Source organism: Centrocercus urophasianus, unplaced genomic scaffold (assembly GCF_019232065.1).
Source record: "Centrocercus urophasianus isolate 14NV4802_14NV808 unplaced genomic scaffold, USGS_Curo_1.0 seq_10, whole genome shotgun sequence".
Taxonomy (NCBI): Eukaryota; Metazoa; Chordata; class Aves; order Galliformes; family Phasianidae; genus Centrocercus; species Centrocercus urophasianus.
The window spans coordinates 50,846,521-50,851,850 of record NW_024884142.1 but is presented as its reverse complement, the minus strand read 5'-3'; the positions used below and the strand labels follow the sequence as shown (position 1 = coordinate 50,851,850).

At 35.8% G+C, this 5,330-nt stretch overlaps 1 long non-coding RNA gene across 1 annotated transcript; it reads right to left on the bottom strand.

The window, feature by feature from the left end:
- Positions 1-225: 225 nt before the first annotated feature.
- LOC122160485 lies at positions 226-3,576 on the bottom strand. The gene is made up of 3 exons (XR_006168845.1): positions 3,512-3,576; positions 2,857-2,974; positions 226-891 (listed from the first exon to the last, which is right to left on the bottom strand). It is a non-coding gene; the product is annotated as an uncharacterized LOC122160485 (long non-coding RNA).
- Positions 3,577-5,330: the final 1,754 nt, after the last annotated feature.

Below are 5,330 nucleotides of genomic sequence, written 5' to 3'. Positions count from 1 at the left end.
AACGAAGCTAGTAATTAGTAATCTGACCAGGTGTCTGCCAATATTTCAGCAAGTGTTACAGAACTTAGCTTACACTGTTTAAACAGACCACTGTCATTAATGTTTCTACAGAGACTGAGAAGAAATCTAACCAATGTTTAATCATGACTTATAAAGAAAAACAGATGAGATTAAAAATAAGAATCAAAGTATGTTTTTCGAGAAACATCTCATATGTAGTGAGGAATTAATTAGAAAGGGGTTCTTGGTATTTTACCTTAGACATCACATAAGAGGGTATGCACATTTGTATACCTGAATTGCTGACCACAGACGGGCCATTATAATCATTTGCATTGACACAAAACTTTGACTTTATAGATATCAGAGTTTGATGTGTTGGTTTTGTGTTAGTGATCAGTACTCCTCCAGAGATTATAGCCACCCTACAGGGACTTCTTTATAACAGATCAATAAAAGAAACATTAGAGATTTTATAGTAATGTAGTAAGTCAAATATCAAATGGTTTAGCAGAGACACTCCAAAAGATAAAAAGTTCTCAATAAGTGTTTTGTGGGAACTCATTTCATGGAAAATCTATAGCATTTACCCTGTAGTATATTCAGCTACCACATAAGGCTAACTGTCTGAAGGTTGCATGATTGTCTAGTTGTGTTCCTTGCAGTGTCACAAAAGTAGAAGATTTCTACTTGAAATGGAAATCTGCAGATCACTGTTCATCTGAATTTTTCAGATGCTGTTTCATGCATATCTAACATCTCTCTGAACTTCATGTCTTGCTCAGGAGTGTAGAAAGAAGCACAGATACCTTCATAGCTGTGTGACTCCACAAATACTGTAACTGCATTTAGTCCAGGTTATCCCAGCTACCACAGGGAAGATTCAGTGATCTGAAATAAAGTCATACTATCCATTAACCCTGTATTTAAATACATTTCAGCATTCCAAATTGAACTGAGATGTCGTAATTCAGATCATAAAATTAATTAAGAAGAAATATGAAAAGAACAGTAAAAGTAGGAAGGGAAACAGCGACATATGGATTTTTCAGTTCCTTGTCCAACAATTTTTATAGAAGTTATAAATCTCTTTCTTTTTTTCCTATGCTGCAGTGTGGTTTATCTGTGAGAGCTGATCCATAAGTAATGCCTCCTATTTTTTTATGTTGGTCCATGGTATCTGAGGCAGATGGTAGTGGCATGGCAGTAGATGTTGAACCTTTACATCAATATCTCATTACATTTTATTGCCATGTGAAAAAGAAGCAGAGGGGCAACCTGACAGAATATAGGCTGACATGGAAGTGCAAATGAAGTAAAGGCCTGTCATTGAATTCTTCCATGCAGAAAAAATGACACAGTGACATTCATAGACACTTGCTGAACACTTATACAGAACAAATAGTGGGTGTGGGCATCTCCACAGGTGAAGATTTTCACAAGCCTCTCCTCTCCTCTCCTCTCCTCTCCTCTCCTCTCCTCTCCTCTCCTCTCTTTTCTTTCCTGCCTTTTCTAGCCTGGTTTCATATTGTGTAGGGAAAGGTATCCACCAAATTTTCCTCCCCGTTTGCATGGATGTTCCATGCTTGCTATCCATTGACCCAAAATGAGCAGCAAAAACAAACATGCAAAAAAAACAACAAAAAAAAAACCTTCCAGGAATACAGTACTGGAGTTCATATTAAACCTCATGCTACTTAATAATATAGTAATAAGTCTATCTTTAATACCTGAATATTACCAATAGTCTTCTTCAGAGATCTAGAGGGATTACTTAGATGGCTATGTAATTTCTGTACTTAGCAGAACTATTGTTAAGTAAAACATCAGCTACTGCTCTCTCTATTAAAGACAAAACATTATGCAACTCTTCATATCAAAAGATACAGTCTGATTTGTCTTATGAGTCATGACTCACGTAGCTTGCTTTCTCTTAAGCAATAATTTGATCTCCAAGCGTGAGGAAGTTTTTGTATTTCAGTCAGTAAACAATTGCTCTTAAAAAACATTCCAACTGTTTATTTGTACAATCTGTCCTTCAGCAGATCCTTAGTAGGATGAATAAAAGATGTAACTATAATGGCAAAGTGTCTAAAAACTGACAAAACATTACATTTGATCATGTATGATGAGTGAACTAAGGAAGTACATAGTTTTGAAAGCTGATACAGCATCTAATTGAAATGTCTGTCTTTAACATTATTTCTTTCTAGCTAACTGGTTGCTATCACTGCAGTGAAAATTTTCTTCCTTAAATTATAGGGATCAGATTTCCAATAAAAACATGAGTAAAGCATAATTTGAATGAAGGAAAAATAAAACACTTTGTTCAGTCTTAAGAGTGGTTACATCTTTCCCTTGGGATGAATGCTATGCTATTATTTTTTTTCCTAAAAGATATCAAAAATAAAATCAATATCAGTGCTGAGGCCTTGATTGGTGGGCTGACCAAGTGGACACTTTTAGAGTAGCAAACAAGATATTATTTCTTGCTTAGGATAACTTGGTTGTGATTAAGAAGGCTGTTAAAAAACAAACAAACAAACAAAGAAAAAAACCTTGAAATATTACACAAAGATTATACTATAACGGAGAAAAAATTAAAAAAAAATAAAAAAAAAACAGATTGCAGGTTTATAACCTTTAAAGCTAAGAACTGTAGCAACAACTTTGGATATCCATTCATTAGAAAAGAAAAATAAATTTCCAGATAGTGGATAGAGCAATGCAATTTTGACAGGTCTCTAAATCGCCAGCTAGATTCTGAAACACTGTAGCAAATATTTTATCTTTTTAATAAATAAATAAGTGAATGAAAGATTGAATGAATGAATGGATAGAATGGTTTTTCAGGACCTTTAATTTCCTTGGATCAGGCTGTGCTTGCAGACCTTTATGCTACAGGGTGCCCTTAAGCCAGTCACAGGACCAGAGTCAAGCGTCTTCTGTCAGCTGAGGAAGACAGGCATACAACCTGCAACAAAACATGTTCTAATCCAGTGCAGAACTTTAGTACTTAAAAATAAATAAATAAACCTATTTAGAAAAAGTTCGTGACATAGACTATTCAAATACATCTAGCTCAAATATAAAGTAACTGCATAAATAAGTAATTGAGGAAGAAATACGTTGCCAATCAAATCTAAATTGCTGCTTGAAATCTAGATCCGGTGTCTAAAATGTTTATTTGAGGCTTTGACTTCTAATCTACAGCCAATGTGAAGTGGATTCCTGGTGCCTGGCCAGTTTCTAATGGACAGGTGGCAACTACCCAAGAAAAGAAGGTAACCACAATTGGCACCCTGGTGAGGAGTCATAGCAGTGGTACAAAGACTGAATCAGTTGAAAGAAAAAGTGATCTCCTCACCCCCTCCAGACAGTTCAACTAAAGCTGTCCAGAAACAAATAGGCAAAGCATTGTGGAAGAAGACTGTATTATGATTGTCCTGCCTTCCTTCCTGTTTGTGAGTAAAACAGGAGACTTGCTTTTCCAAGGCTTTCAATCTCATACCTTTCATGATTTGAGAAATGTTTCTCCGTCCCCCCTTACCACGTTTCCCTGCTGAGACAGTGACTGTTGCCAGTCACATGCTCCACCTCTAGATCAAAACCAGGTGGTACAACAAACTGTATTTAAACTTTGACCCTCAGTTCCACTCTGTTGAACAGCTTTTACTTGATATAAAAACAAGGGGGGAAAAAAAAAAAAAGAGAAGAAAAGGAGGGGGAAAATTTTAGGGGAGAGGGTGTCGCTGGTAGCAAATGTTCTTCACTTGCCAGATAACTCATTACTGTACCCCAAATTCAGATATTTCTGTAGTGTGAACCTCCTCCCAGAACACTGGTTGTAAAAGGAGATTGAATTTGTCATTCAGATTCCAATATTGAATTTTCTTTCTTCTTTCCTTTTTGAACAACAACCAAAAAAAATTAAAAACAAAACCCAAAACAAAACAAAACAAACAAAACAAAACAAAAAACCATAAAGAACAAGGTAAAAAGAAATTGATAAATCTGTCTAGCTACTATGAAGAAACAAAATGACTGCTGTGCAGTGTCACAGTTAGCAGTGCCTCAGATACAACTGAAACAGCACTGAAAAATATCCAAACAGGAACCTTTAATGTCTGACTTCATAGGTCACACACCCCATGCTATGTGTTCTTTCTGTGAATCTCTCAGCTAAGTACTTCCAGCTAGAGTAGTTCAAATACAGAGAATCGGAAAAATCAACAAAAACTAAACAATAAGATATTTGGAGGTCAGGTTTTGGTTTGGGATTTTTTTCGGGGGGGTTGTTTTTGTTTGTTTGTTCGTTTGTTTGTTTGTTTTGTTGGGTTACAGGATTTGATCATTTGACTTTTTTTAAGAACATAGAACCACAGAAAACTGTTTCAAGGTGACTGAAATGTTCAGAAACAAGTAAGAGCTCTGAGTTTCTGTTGTGGTTATTTTTACTTTTTTTCCTCACTCTTTAAACAATTACATTCCTGGCAGGCTTTTAATGTTTCGTACTTAATAGATTTCTGTAATCTTTCTGGATTAAAAAGACAACACAGGAAAATGGCAGCCTACAACACTGCAAAAACCATCAAGCAGATATTGGTACAAGAAGACTCCATGACTTCTGGGAACTTTTTTATCAATGACAATAGTGTGGAGAAAAAAAAAAAAAATCAGAATCTGGGCCACAAATTTTGTGTGTTAGACTTAAAAAGCAGACCCATATACACAGGATTTGAAAAATGATCTACTTCAGTAAAGCAATGAAAGCTCAGAATTCCTTCAGATTGGTGGCTTTATTTTTTTTTTTTTTCTGACCTGCACTGTATCTAATCATGTCTATCTCATGTTACCTTTGCTCACAAAAGTCACTCAAAGCTGTTTTGCCTTGGCCTGGTAACGTGCTTACCTTTCTGAAATGTTACGCCATTCACTCACTGGCTTATTTGTACATGTCTAGTACTACGGCCCTGGGTGATTATACATCTTAATGTTTTTTCACTCATCGCTGTGTTAGAAATTGATCACTGTCCACTTTAATTCTCTCTAGTTACAATTTCTTTCTTTTTTTTTTTTCAGACTGGCATTCTAAGGAAGTAAAGTTTGCTTGATCATTCTGTCAAACATCTTTTAATAAATTTGCAATCCACAAAATCTGAAATGCAGATTGGAATCTCATAGATAAGTTATCATGAGAATTTTGAGAACAGTCAGTAATTAATTGGGGGAAATTCTGGAATTATTACCTTCCCCAAAGGTGATGCAGACAGTCCCACATAGCAGCAGGGAGAGAGTTAGTCAGGGGGCACAGATGCAGCACAGCTTAC